General features: G+C 44.1%; 1 protein-coding gene and 1 pseudogene across 13 annotated transcripts in view; one reads left to right on the forward strand and one right to left on the reverse strand.

Annotated features, from left to right (window-relative positions):
* The window catches only part of LOC115803582 (uncharacterized), a 48121-nt gene that overhangs the window by 17970 nt on the left and 15344 nt on the right, over positions 1–14807 (forward strand). For 11 of the 13 annotated variants that reach the window (XM_089923104.1, XM_089923109.1, XM_089923105.1 and 8 more), the window contains one exon: positions 1–14807. This exon is cut by the window's right edge. The gene's annotated coding sequence lies outside the window, so the exon portion shown is untranslated. The other 2 variants (XM_089923107.1, XM_022597240.3) reach the window with 2 other exon arrangements.
* On the reverse strand, positions 2794–9183 carry LOC111186577 (putative RNA-binding protein 46 pseudogene; annotated as a pseudogene).

Consider the following 14807-nt stretch of genomic DNA (forward strand, 5'->3'; position numbering starts at 1 on the left):
AAAGCCAAGGCTTGTGAACATTGTGAGGAGAGACAGGCAGAGCACCCCCTTCATTCCAGCCCCCCAAAAAGACCCAGATGCTCATCTGCAGAGACATCTGTGCCCGAGGACCAGGCTGAGGGGGACACGTTTTCATCTTTGAATGTTTCCTGTCTTTCTAGTGACTTCCTATCTCTCTCTGATTGACAAGTAGCTTTAGATGCTGGAGACTGACCAAAACCAAATCCTGTGGTGATCCTTTCACAGCTGGGCCCTTCCTGTTCCATCTCCGAGTGGCAAGCAGGACCAGTGTGATCAAAAAGGAGAAGGCTGGGCTTCCCTGGTGGCACAGTGGTTGAGAGTCCGCCTGCCGATGCACGGGACGCGGTTCGTGCCCTGGTCCGGGAAGATCCCACATGCCGTGGAGCGGCTGGGCACGTGAGCCATGGCTGCTGGGCCTGCATGTCCGGAACCTGTGCTCCGCAACGGGAGAGGCCACAACAGTGAGAGGCCCGCGTACCGCAAAAGAAGACTGAATGGAACATGGCTCAAAGGAAGAAAAGGGAAGGGGAGGGGGCTCTGTTCCAAGGGCCCAGAGCTCCGAGTCCTCCAGGCACAGGCATGGGAGAGCCAGACCCGCAGGAGAGGCTGGGCAGAGCCCCCAAACCCGGAGCAGGTAGGTCTGAGGAACCCCGGGAGGGTCACATTTACTGGCCTTCTTTTCCTCTCGTGTAATTTGGGAGGTTTGGGGAAGAATTCCCAGACAGGATTGCCTTGGGCAAACCACACCCTTGCACTTCATTGTTCTCATTTTAAGGGGAAGGGGTCTGCAGTAGGTACCTCTGAAATGCTGTGGTTCTGAGGCTGATATGAGGCAGGAGGTGCCGAGTCTCATGAAGCCAAGCCATAAAGTAGGGCCCCCAGAGGTGGCCACACCGCTATCTCCGGACCAGTGGTTCTCAAACTTGAGGTGCATCAGAAAATCCCCTGGAGGACTTGCTAAAGCAGACTGCTGGTCCCACTCCTGGAGTTGCCTTTTAGTAGGACTGGGGTGGGGCCTGAGAATTTACATTTCTAACGAGTTCCCAAGTGTGGCCTCTGCCGCTAGTCTGGGGATCACGTGTTGAGCATCACTGGGAGCATCGCCCAGTTGGGGGAGCCCTCCGAGATGAAGGTCACCTAGGTGGAGCACAACCAGCCAGGGTTGCAGCCTTCAGGATGCGTACCTCTCCCTCCTACCTGTAGGGGGCAGCTTGGTTCTGCCTCAGCCCAGCGGAAGCACTGAGATAACTGCTAAATTAACTCCTGAAAAAATACACCCGTTTCCTGAAAATCCTAGATAGATTCTAAGCCTCCCTCACGGGCCTGGGCCTGGGCCCTTGGCAGGGGAGCCCCTTTAATCTGAGTGTGCCCAGCCCGGGCTGGCTAGGGCTTTGCTACCGAAAGAGGGCAGCTCTGCTAACGCTGGACTCCCGGGGCGGGGAGTATGATTCATTCGCCTGAAGGCTCCCACTGCTGGCAAAGTGCTGGCTCAGCGTCAGGGGCCAGGAAATGTTCCACGGGCGAACAAATTAAGACCCTGAGTATTTGTGCAAGAGCTGGTAAAAGCGAGGGGCAGAAAGTGATGGAATGAGTTTTAAACAGGGTCAGTCTACTGGGGCACTGACCATTGTTTCGGAAAGGAAGAGTATCTTCTGAAGTTGGCTGATTCTCCCCTGTGAAACTGTGCAGGGCTTCCCAAAGGCTAAACCAGCCAGCAGGGGGAGACTCTACATTTGCTCCGTGGGCTTTTAGCCCTAAGCAAGCTATCCCCCGTCCCTCTGCTCTTATTTTTTTAAAAACCCACTGTACTGAGAGATGCCTCAAACTTTTATTTAAAACAAAGGTTTTTTGTGTTTTTTTTAGAAGCATCCTATATTTAACGTCAAAGAATTTGAATTCAAGTACAAAAATTAAACAACACGTGATTTCAACATTAAAAACCATAACACTTATTACTCAAAGAACTAGACAATGAATATCAAAAACACAAATGGAGCATACTTATAAAAACCTTAAATACATTAACAGCAAAATTATAATTATTTCTACAACAAACAATTATTAACTAAAATATTTATAGTTATTTTCAAGGACCACAATGGTAGATTGCTTTTTCTTTAGTACTGCATAAAATTTGCATCTTAATCTTTTTGCACTTCATTGCTTCCTACATAATAATTAGATGCTTCCGTTTATATAATTGTTCTAATTGCTAATACAGATAGTGATCCTTAGTAATCAAATCTAGTGTAACCAGTGTCTGCAAGTGCTTTAATACTTGTGAAACTCTATTTAGCAAAGTTATAATGAAAATTTAATGTAAACTTCTGGGTTCTACTGAGCACTCAGGAATCAGAAGTTATTTAAAATCCCAAAAGTTTAAAAAGAACAGCAGTTTGTTATACCTTTATCAAGAGAAATCACTGAGTAACTTTTAAAACTTAGCATTTTTACAAGTTTTACAACAGTAGGTTATTCTGAATTGTGATTGATATTTACTATGTTGAAATAGATATATAATTATCATTTTAAAACCAAATGTACAAACCTGATTCTAAAGTAAAACAGTATTTTAATTTGCATGCTTTACAAGGAAAGTTTCATACTCCTGTTTACAATATTTTCTTCAGAAGAATGAGGCCTGATTGGAGATATATAGCCGCTGTCCAACATGGCTGCCATTAACAAGTGATACTGTTGGTGACAAAGGATAGCTTGGATAAGAATAAAGCCTTGAAGTGTAAGGAAGCACACTGGGAGTCCCAGAAGAGAGGGTAGCACTAACAGGGGAAAGACTATTTACTGAACTGTGACAGAAATTGTAGTCTGTAAATAAATGCAAAACAATTATGCTTCACATCTTTATGGTTACAAATTTAATTCAAAGAGACAAAGCATTAAAACTATAATCACATAATGTTCTAACATTCAAAATCCTGATAATCTTATATTGCTGGTAAAGACTGTTTCAGCATTCACTGCATTGCAAATCCTGATAGTTTCATCAGTCAGTATTACGTAAATTTTCACTGACAGAATGCTTCAGAGATCTTACTAGAATGCATTCTTGGATATCTGTTAATTGTTTTGTATCTTTATGATCACCAAAAAAGGGAATCTCTGATTTCTCTTGCTCTATCCACAATGAAGCTCCTTTTAAATTTGGTACTGACACTAAGGGGTCATCCATGAAGAAAAGATATAAAACAGTGAATTCATATTTGCTTCTTTTTTGAAACTGTATTAGGTATCAAGCCAGCAGAAACATTTACCCCTGGACTGCAAAAACTCTCGAATATTTCATTATTTAAGTACTAATGTAAACATTTATACAACCCAATAAACCAATTTAACATTAGAATCCTACTGGTACCATAAAACAGTAAAATGAATCATCTTTATAAAATAAACTTCAAGAAACCATTATCAACTTACAGTACAGAAAAATCCAAAAATTAAACCAAATTATTTCTTTAAAAACCAACATTTGAAATATTACTGTTCCACAATAAACATTCATTTTACGTATCAATAATTTCTTGCTTCATTAGTTATAATGTTTATAGATGTGTGTGAGTACTAAAGACCAAATTTGTAAATCCTGTACTTTCCAAAAGCTCAGCTATGTTCTTTGGTGTAGTGTAAGCCAAGGGTGTGAAAATGACTATGAAGTGATTACTTATAAAATGTACGGTGTTTCTAGGAACAGAAGAAATTAGGTCATCTAATGCACAGGAAAAGTTTTTTCTATATTTTCCTGGTGCTATAAATGAGGGCTAAAAATGAATGTTAACTTAGTGTTGTCATGGGACTTAATATTAAGCCAACAGGAATGAGATCAACTGCAGGAGAATAAGCTCAAGCAACATCAGAAAGGACCTGTTTATTTTCTCCAAATTCTTCTACATAGGTCCAGGCTGAAGAGATTTTGTTCCCTGTCCAAATGAAGTAACGTAAACTGGGCTGCCAGTTCCTTTGCATCTTCCAACGTAGTACAGAGTTTTTCTGGCATGAAGTAACTCTGGGATCCATTTGCAATAGCAGGAATAACGATTTTATATGCCAAGAGTACTTTCCCATCTTGACTTGTTGTTGAATATAAATAATACTCTGGTGGTGCCCAATTATTTTTGTTGCAGTAATAATCCAAATGCATTACTTCAGAATTGAAATGATTGGATTTTAAAGAATACATACTAATTGGAGTAAGATTTGTTCCAGGAAAAAATGGATAAGCGCATCTTTCAATTTCAGGGAGGCTTGGGCCATGCTGGCCATTGAGACAAGCTGGAAGAGTTGGTGCCATGCCTAGAGTTTTTGGGTGGCTCTCTTCTTTGTTAGCAAACACAATCAGGTTTTCTGAATTGGGTCTAATCTGACCATTAAGATGCTGTCTCCAAGTGTTTTCTTTATTTACAGGTTTTCCCAGTGTTACCTCAATACTTGCTCCATCAATGCATTTTCCATTCATAACAGACATAGCAGCCACTGCATCTTCTCGGTTGAAAAAGTGAACAAAGGCATAATCTCTAAGTTTCTTTACTCATTCAACTGCACCAGGTTTGAATTTATTGAATTCTGCTTTAATTGTTTCCTCTGTAGTTGAGATCATTACATTTCATACATAGAGAACTTTAACTCTCTGCGTGGTTTCCTCATCAACCTTTTTCTCTGGGTCAGTCCAATCTACCTGAATGGTATGGCCCTACAGTTTGAAGGTTCCTGGAATTAGTTTTCTCCTAGCCATAGCAGTAGCTCTGTGAGATTCATACTCAACAAACGCAAAACTGCGATTTTTGGTCTTATCAGTTGCGCTTGGGTAAACAATGACATCTACAACTCCTTCTGTAACTTTCTTCATTTCATCCAAGATTTCTTCCTTCTTCTTTTCCTTCAGAATAACTCCAATAAATAATCTGCAATTATCCAAGCTTACACACACACCGATAAACTTCCCTGGTCGAATCTCATAATTATTAAGAATTCTGATGGCTAACTGGGCTTCTTCTTTTGTAGTACACATCACAAAAGCATAACCTCGATTTTCACCACTAAATTCCATCGTAAGTCGAAATTCATATATCTTCCCAGCTCTTTCAAATACAGGAACTAATTCATCTTCATACATATCACGAGGTGTTTTTCCTACAAAAACTTCACAGCCTCTAGGTGGAGGTGGACCTTCCCAACCTGGAGGCGGACCAGCAAACTTCCTTTGCCCATTTTCTTGAACCATGTTGTATCCAGTCTTTTCCATCAAAGCAAGTAATGCTGCTTCATTCTGAGTACCAGTTCGGACTTTACTGCATCCACTTGTTCCATCTGTATTTTCTTCATTCATGGTTGCAGTTCCCCTCGGGTCTTCAAATGTTTGTCCTAAATGCCTGGGACCAACGACCACAAACCGCCGCCACCGTTTCGGGGCCAGTCGGTGGGAGCGGGGGTCACCGCAGGGGGGAGGGGAGCCCACGTGGAGGAGCTCGCGAGGTCCTCGCGCCTAGCCTGGTCTCCCTTTAATTTATTTTATTTTTGGCTGCATTGGGTCTTCGTTGCTGTGCACCGGCTTTCTCTAGTTGCGGCGAGCGGGGGCTATTCTTCCTTGCGTGCGCATGCTTCCCATTGCGGTGGCTTCTCTTGTTGTGGAGCACAGGCTCTAGGCGCACGGGCTTCAGTAGCTGTGGCATGTGTGGGCTCAGTAGTTGTGGCTCGCGGGCTCTAGAGCACAGGCTCAGTAGTTGCGGCGCATGGGCTTAGTCGCTCTGCGGCATGTGGGATCTTCCTAGATCAGGGCTCGAATCCGTGTCCCCTGCAATGGCAGGCAGGTTCTTAACCACTGCGCCACCAGGGAAGCCCTCAAACTTTTATTTAAAACAAAGTGAGAATAAATAAGCAATACAAAACAAAAAAACTTCCAAGCTGAACGAAAGCTTTCTATGTGTGCAGCAAACAGAGACAGACAGCCTACCAAGTCCAGAGGTAGACTGCTCCAACAGATAACAACTCTCCCACTCAGGAAGCTGCCCGGCTAATAGACTTGCCCAGTATGGAAAAGGAAGGCTTTCTGGGGACAAGGAAGGAGGAGCAGAGGCTCTGAGATGGGCAGAAGGTGTTTGGGGGGAAAAGAGAGAAGACTAGGCTGCTTGGAAAGGATTCCTCTTCCCCCTCCATCCTTCAGGCTAGGAGGTCAGATTTGAGCAGAGACTCAAGGCAGGGCCTGAGGATGATCACAACAGTCAGATTACCTACCCTGGTGTACTCAGTTTTCCACTACCAGTGGATGTCTGCCCAACCTCTAGATATTTAGATGTGGAAGTGGTACACGCCGGGACCACTATCAGTAAAAGAGGTCTTCTGGGTGGTCTCTAAGGGGTGGGCTTAGGCTTGTACTGCCCCATTCCTACACTCTCAAAGTTCCTGTAGTGACCATAGTGATCATACCATGGGGCACGATCAGCATCTAAGACCAGCTGTAGATGTGGACCAGAGCAACCTCACATGATGCAGCTGGAGGTCAACCCACAACAGATCACTGGAGCAAAAAATGACCCTCGTTAGCAACATTATCTGTCCCTTGCACTGGTAACAGGACATATCATTATATGGCATCTTTCACTAAAGTGGTTCCTCGTGCTTTTTATCTCCCCTTCTCCAAAATTCTCCTCCTCTGTGTTGTCAATCTTCTTTGGTAGTGTCATCATTCACAAAATCACCTAAAGAAGAAAATTTCTAGTTATTTTTTGCTCTTTCTCCACCAACCACATTCTGGCCCAGCCAAGAAATCCTGATTATCCTCTCAAATAATCTCTATCCTCTCTCCTCCACAGCCACTAGTTAGTACACATCTGGATGGCTGCTGGCCTCTGTCTTCTCTAATTCCATCCTCATCACTGATTCTAGATGCTCTAAAAGTCATATTTGATCATGGAGCTCCCATGCTTAAAAACCATTGGTAGCTCCCCAGGGCCTGTAGAATATGAGGCTGCATTGCTTTTGGGAACCAGGCAGGGTATAGATAAATGAATGAGTGAATGAATAGAAACAAAGAGATGGGGAAGAGGAATTGGGGGTAAGAGAGTTTTACTGAATTCCTGTCATGGGGGAGACCACCCACCGTAATCCTGTAAGCTCTACCATGCCCTGTAGTTGAATTCCAATCCACACAAGGGGATAAAATTGTATTTAAAATCTTTTATTCCTCTATTCATGCCACCCCAGCCAGGCATGCTTCCAATTTCCTTCCTCACTCTCCTTATAGATTCCAAAAGCACTTCACACTGCTTCCCTGAGACCCACATGAGTGAGCAATGAAGTGCCATGTGGTCAGCTCCATGTAGCCTAGCAGTCTGTCCCCCAGGGTGTCTTTCTGTAGTTAGTTGGGTGGGTGCAAAATTCTAACCAATTTTCCCTTCTAGCCCTGCCTAGCCTCTAGCTAGAGAGAAGAATGTGGTCTTAGAAGGGGAGAAATATTTCCTTTTTTAACACAGTCCCTTGTCTTATACTCACCTTAGAAAATGACCACTTTTTCTGAACACTCGCACACAAGCACACACACACACTGCTTAGCTTCCTATAAAAACTGCTGTTATTGTGTTTTTGTCCTTAAGATCTGCATTTTGGGGGTGGTTGGCCCTTGCTGCTGCACTTGACAGGAGCTGACAAGTAACCACTTGTGGGTGTCACAGATGCTGTGACTGGACTGTCTCAGGGATGAGGTGATGAGAAGCTGGTTTGGTGTTTGTGCACCCAGGCAACCGTCGTGTTTACTTGCTGTCTCTTTGGTAGGCTTCCAAACCAGCTGCACCACACCCGTTAACACTGGGCTCCACACTGGCTACTGACGGGTTCTCCTGCCAGTTGTGAGGAATGACTACTTTTCACTTGAGAAATTGTGGTTTCATTGGAGGAGTAGTTTTACAGACACACATCAGAATTTCGCCTGACAAAAATCCTAAATGCCCAACGAGGCAGTGTTCTGGTTGGGTGTGTCCTGCTTCCAATCAGACTGTCTGCTCCTTTGCTTGAGAGGCTGATATATATTGTGCTTATCAACCCATTTGGATCTGTTGAGATCCTACTGTGTGTTTGGCATGGATCTAGACCTCAGGAACCCAAAGATAAATAAGGTATGCTCGGCCAGGAGTGATAACTAGGTGAATAGGTGAATATATTGCAGGGCCATAGGGCTAGAAAAGCAGGCAGAAGTAAATTGCTGTGGGAGCACAGAGGAGGTGGAGGGCAACTGGGGACAGTTTGTGGAATGGAGGATATTTAAGCTGGGTGTAAAAGGCAAAGAAGAACGTTTGAAGAAGAATAGCACATGCCAGGCACTGTGCTTGGTGTTTTACCTCCATTGACTCATAGGAGTGCTCACAACAGCCCTGTGAGAAGGAACTATTATTACCCCCACTTTACAGATGAAGAAGCAGAGGCTTCTGGAGGGTAAGTCACTTGCCTAAGGTCACATACCTAGTAAGTCAAGAAGCTGGGATGTAAGATATTGCCATGTGTGTAGTACACACTCAGTAATCATTAGATATTATTATTTTATTATTAGAATTATTAAGCCCAGGGCTACTGCCTTTAAAGCCCATGTCCCTGAGACAGTATTTTCATGGCTCCAGCAGCATGTGAAAGAAGCAAATGTCTGAGTCTTACCCTAGATCACTAAGGCATTCTTAAGGTTCTGAGTTAAAACTTGGAGCCTTGCTAAATTATGAAGAAGGAAGACTTGGTCTTTGGATTCCATAGGTCATAGAAGTGCCCCTGACCCCCTTATGCACTCCTCTTCCTTCAGGCTGCTCCTTCTACTCTTTCCCCATTTCTGAAGAATCTATTTCTTGATAAATGATCAGACGGTTCAAGTCCAAATCTTAGAATTTGAAACGTGGAAAAAGCCATGGAGATCATTTGGTTTAGATCCTTGATTTTACAGATGCAAAAACTGAGGCTGAATTAACAAAGTTTCTTTTTGCTTCAGGAGACATAACCCAATTTAAACTATCTCAAGTGAAAAAGGGAGTTACATTAGCTTTCAGGGGTGGAACTAGCTTCAAGGGTGAAAAACAAATGTCATTAGTTTATTTGTGCTCTCTTTTAAATCTCAGATCTTTTGTCTCTGCTTCAAAATGTGATGTCTTTAATTGTTCCTGGTACAACTGGAGTTCTTTTTTTATGGTTGGTAGAGGATATGGCCAGGCTACATCATTCCATGTTAGTGATTTCAGATGAAAGAGAGAACTTCTGTCTCCTTGTTTCAGTATATATAAATCCCAGGGAAAGACTCTGATTGGCCCAGCTTGGGTCACATGGCTACTTCTTGGACCAATCACTGTGGCCAACTGGATGTGTGGTGATGATTGATGACCTGGGTCTCATGTTATCCCAGTGTGGGGTGGGGTGGGGATGGCAGGTATTATGGAGAGTGATCTTACCAGAATCATGTGTGCCTTTATAGAGGGAGGAGGGTTGCTCTCACCAGAAGGGCAGTGAGGTAATCAGCCTTCTAGGTTCCCAGAGATCACCACTTCCTGATGTCTAGGCCTTCATGTAATCCCCTCCCCTTGAGTGTGAGCTTGACCTAGCGATTCACTTCTAATGAATAGAATATGGCAAATGTGATGGGATATTCCTTCTGACATTATTTTACTGAAGTCTGTGATTCCCCCTTTTTCCCTTGCTCACTCGGATGAAGCCAGCTCCCATGTTATAAGCTGCCCTATGGAAAGGCTCATGTGGCAAGAAACTGAGGACCACCTCTGGCCAATAGCCAGTAAGGAACTAAGACCCTCAATCCAATAGCCCACAAGGACCTGAGTCCTGCCAATAACCACTGACAGAGCTTGGGAGTGGATGTTTCCCACCTGAACCTTGAGTGAGGGCAGCCCTGGCCGACTCCTTGATTGCAGCCTGTGAGAGACCCTGAGCTGGACGATCCAGCTAAGCTACACTCACATTCCTGACCCATAGGAACTGTGAGGTCATCAATGTACATTGCTTTAAGCTGCTAAGTTTCGGAGTAATTTGTTATGCAGCAACAGAAAACTTAAACAGGGAGGAAGGACATTCAGCAGACAGAAAAAATACACAGATATCCGCTGCAGAACCTACTAGTACACAAAACACCATCATTGTTCTGGTTTCTGAATGTCCTGAGCTTTCCTTATCAGACTTTTCCTGCCAGCTCTGTCTTCCTGCCTGCCTGTGTTACCCTTTCATTCTTCATAACTTTTATTTCTTTCCATTCTCCTTGCCTTTGTGAGAGCCAGCAGGAAAGGGAAAGGAACAGGGGAGAGACATATGTTGAGAAACTAACAATAATGAGGGCCTACTATGTGTCAAGCACTTTGCAGCCCACTTTCCATGACTCGTCTCATTTAATCATCTCCCCAAACCCCATGAGGCTGGTTTTACTAGTTCTATTTCATAGATAAGAAAAGTGAAGCATGGAGAGTTGACATAACTTTCTCAAGATCACTTACCAGGAAAGTGGCAGTGATGGGACACAAGCAAAGCATGTTGGTTCCACTGCAGCACGCTGCCTCCTGGCATGCAGGTAATTGTTCTTATACAATAATAGGTCCACTTGTTCCTGCTGATGGGGCACGGAGCTAACTCCAACATTAGGCCTTCATTCAGAGAGGGCTGACCAGTTTGATTGTACAGCTTTGACAGAATTACTCTGTTCTTTTCTTTCTGTGCCAACAGGTAAATTTCTAACCAGAACTGCTGCCAGCTAAACAAATCCCTTGGGGAAGGAATCCCTTCTTCACTCTCCAAGTCAGATGGCTTCTGTGTTAAGCCAAAGGTTGAATGTGCCAGGGAGAATGCAGTGCCACCTGCTCCCACGGGTGCCTGCAACAGCCCACCCCAGTGGAGAAGGACAACCAGGAATTTTGGGGCCCAGAGAGATTGTCCCAGGCCTACTCACCAAGAAGCGGGAGCCCTCAGCCTTGGCTTCTGACACAGCAAAGGGGACACATGATGGAGTGGAGGGGTTCTATTTGCAGATATAACTCTGATTCCTTCACCAAGATGGCACCATAAAGCCTTATCAGCTGAACAAGAGAAACCAAGAACAGAGACTAGACTGTAGGCCTAGTTTCAGAGACAGAGAAAAACAATTTCCCTGAAATGCCATTCTGAGCCATGTGAGTCATAGCTGAACTGCCAAGGGAAGCATTTTTAGAACATCACAGAGGGGACAGTCATAGGCCTAAGCCTTTAAAGGACTACATTTTTTTAAACATCAACTGCTTTTTCCCTGGAGGGAGTCCTTCTAATAGGGAGTGTAGAAATGGATAATTAATCATTGTGATATTGAGAAAGTGGCCTGAAAAAGGAAAAAAATTACATGGAACCAGCTTCTCATCCAAGACATGCCTCTTCCCTCCCTGCTTTGCTCTGATCTAGGGATGCAGTGATGCTTAGCTCAAGTTTCCAGACCCCAGCTCTCACAGTCCTTACCAACTTACACTTGCGTTTCACCATCAGTCTGATTTATAGAGCTGAGAGTCACGTTTTATCAGGGAACCACTAACGTGGAAATGTATCACAAATTCTTTTTCCTCCATTTGTATTTTCAGTATTCTGTGTTAATTACCATAATCTTTTCCTCATGACAAACACGTGATGTATTTGTGCGTGTACCAGTATTGAGCACATACCTTCTGTGTACCAGTAGCCTAATTAGAAAAACATGGGGGGAAGGAATTGGATGTATTAGGTTTGAAGGCAGAACTGCCTCCACATTTCTGGACAAGTCACTCATTTTCAGTTTCCACCCTTTCTTTAAGTATTTCTCCCAGGCTCATCTTCCATCTCCACTGCCCCTGAATTCCAAGCTTTTTCTGTCCCTGCTCATTGGGCTGTTCTGCTGCCTCCTTCAGATTCTCCAAGGTCCCCTCTCTGCTGGGACTATGACCTGCTGAGGCCACATCTTCTCAATACTGTAGCTGACCCCAGAATGGATGAGATGCTTTTTGCTCAGCTCCTGCAGCTGGGGGTGTTCTTGTCAGGCTCACTTTCCAAGAGTTGCTAATAATGAGAACCGTCGTTGCGCGCTTAGTATACGCTAGGCTGTGTTAAGCTCTTTATGTACTTTGTTTTCATTAATCCTCACAAGAAGCTTGTCCCTCTGGTCATCCTCCTTTACAAATGCAAACACTGTGGAACAGAGATGTTAAATAACATGCCCAGAGGCGCAAATCTAGTAGTGGTGCTGGAAGTTGAATGCAGTCAACTGGCTCCCAAGCCCCTATTCTGCACCATGATGCTATTGGTTGGTTCCAGATCTTAGTCCATTTCCTGAAGGGTCCTTTGGGTCCTAGTTGTTTGGGTCAGGTACAGCTGTATCGTGGGATAAGACAGGTATTCAATAAATTCTATTGAAGAAGCTAGTGTTGAACATCCACTGGGGGTGCAAAGCACTGTTAACTAGCAAACCTGGGGTGTGGGTTTTGGTGTGGAGATGAAGCATGCTAATCTTTCATTGAATGATTGGGAAGGGAATCCTTTTGCTTGCAAGTAGATCTGACCTGCGACAAAATTATGAGGTCTCTGTGTGTCCCATTGTCTGGCACTTCTTGAACTCTGTTCTGTTCTGTCTTCAACTTAGCTGGCTTTTCCTTCTCCTCCACCCTGTATTTTCTCTCTGTGCTCTCCACCCAGCACTTCACTCAGAAATAGGTCACATGCACCCCAGTGCATCTTTGTTGTAAGCCTTATCTTCAGATTATCCAGGAGTGCATTCTTTAACATTTATTTAGCCACCTGGCTCTAGAGAGGCCGTGATGAGTCATGGTGTCCCCAACTTCACTGAGCTTATACTTTGGTAGGTGAAGGCTGACATGAGTTCGTATAATAAGATACAATGAAATGAGAACTCTAAAGGGGAATACATAATATAAGGTAGGACCCCAAGCTGATTAATAAAAGGCACTGTTATTTTCTGGTGTGATGGAAATATTATAAATCTTGATTGGAATATTGGTTGCATAGGGAATATATATCTTCAAAGCTCATCAAATTGTGCACTGAAGACCTGTACGTTTCTTTGTGTGTAAATATTACCTGAGTAAAACCTGTGTTTTGTTTTTTCTTCTTGCTTTTGTTTTTTGTCTAAGAAATGAAAAAAGAATCATCAGTAAGCAGACACAGAGTCATTCCCCAGTGCCATTTGGTCAGTCACCTAAGAGCCATTCATTCAGCAAATAGTTATTGAGCACCTAATATGTACTAGGACTGTTCTAGAATCCATCAGTGAAGAGACAAACGTCCCTGTCTTCATGAAGCTTACATTTTACCAGGACCCTCTGGGGGCAGAGGAGAGAGAGATTTCGCCTGGTCTCAGCTGGAATGCCGGGATGCTTTGATCTCAGATGGCCCTGTGATCTATGAAAAAGGGGGATTAGTGAAAAAGACTCACAAAGCAGGAAACAAGAAGTCGTCACAAGCTTCATAGCCTAGAACTTCTCTTTCAGGTGGAGCCCAGAGAAGAGTCTGCAAATCTTCCAGCCCCCAACTCCAGAGTCTCCTGGTGACTTTCGGGGGGCAGTATCCACATCACCTCCCACCAGCCACTCCATGGGCTGAGAAGACAGTGCCTCCACCAGAGGGCCTGGGCTCCCTTCCGGCGCATCTGCGAACAAGGCGTGGGCTCTGGCCAAAGCCCCAAACCAGAAGGTGGAAACTTTTGCTGAGCACTGGGAGAGGCGGGGAGGTGTTGGTGTTTTAGAAACCAAACCTATGTCCTTAGAAACACCGCAGAAGGGCTCGGCAGAGCAGCCAGGAGTTGGATGGTGCTGCAGTGAATCACATAAACTCCAGGGAAGAAGAGGCCGTCAGAGAGGGGAGGCAGGCTGTTTTTTTTTTTTTTTTTTTTTTGTGGTATGCGGGCCTCTCACTGCCGCGGCCTCCCCCGCCGCGGAGCACAGGCTCCGGACGCGCAGGTCCAGCAGCCATGGCCCACGGGCCCAGCCGCCCCGCGGCACGTGAAACCCTCCCAGACCGGGCACGAATCCGCGTCCCCCGCATCGGCAGGCGGACTCCCAACCACTGCGCCACCAGGGAAGCCGAGGCAGGCTCTTTTGAAGTCTCAAAATCTTTATTAAATAAAGGATCCAAGAGGCCTTGATCATAGAGCAAAGTTTAATAACGTTATATATAATAAAGGAAAATGAAGCAACAATAGCTATTGTTAGTTAAAAATGACCTAAGTGACGTATAATCTTTGAATTTACAAAGATAGCACAACTTATGCAATAAATCGTATTTGCAGTTAGTCTTTTTTTCAGTAGCAACAATAAGATGATTTTACAGGGGTAGAGTTGGGGTTGCAGTTTGTGAGACTTGTCATAACATTTCTCAGCTCTCTTTCCAATTTTTGCTTTTCCTATACCATTTTTTTTTTGTCATTTAGTTGACCACAGTCACATTGTCTGCTTTCTCTTCCATTTTTGAAAACATATAAAACTTCCAAGTGATATGGGAACTTCATTTGGAAGTTGAATAAGTGAAAAGAATTAAATTCAGAAAGTTTCCTTAAACCTAAAAACATGGAAAACTTCAGCAATGTTACGAAAATGACCAAAATGCCCCAATGACCTGAGGAATAAGCGAGCATCCAAGTTCTTCCCCAGCACATCGGAACTCTTCTCCAGAGGTGGTCTCATCCACTGGTTTGCCCAGCGCAGCATGCTGCACCACAAGGGGAAAGAAACAGAAGAAAAGTCACAGTTCAGAGAGATCAACACACTTTTGGAATTTGGAAAGCTGATGTATTTTTGCAG

Source organism: Delphinapterus leucas, chromosome 13 (assembly GCF_059928025.1).
Source record: "Delphinapterus leucas isolate spDelLeu-1000000601 "Yukka" chromosome 13, BTC_Dleu_Yukka2, whole genome shotgun sequence".
NCBI lineage: Eukaryota > Metazoa > Chordata > Mammalia > Artiodactyla > Monodontidae > Delphinapterus > Delphinapterus leucas.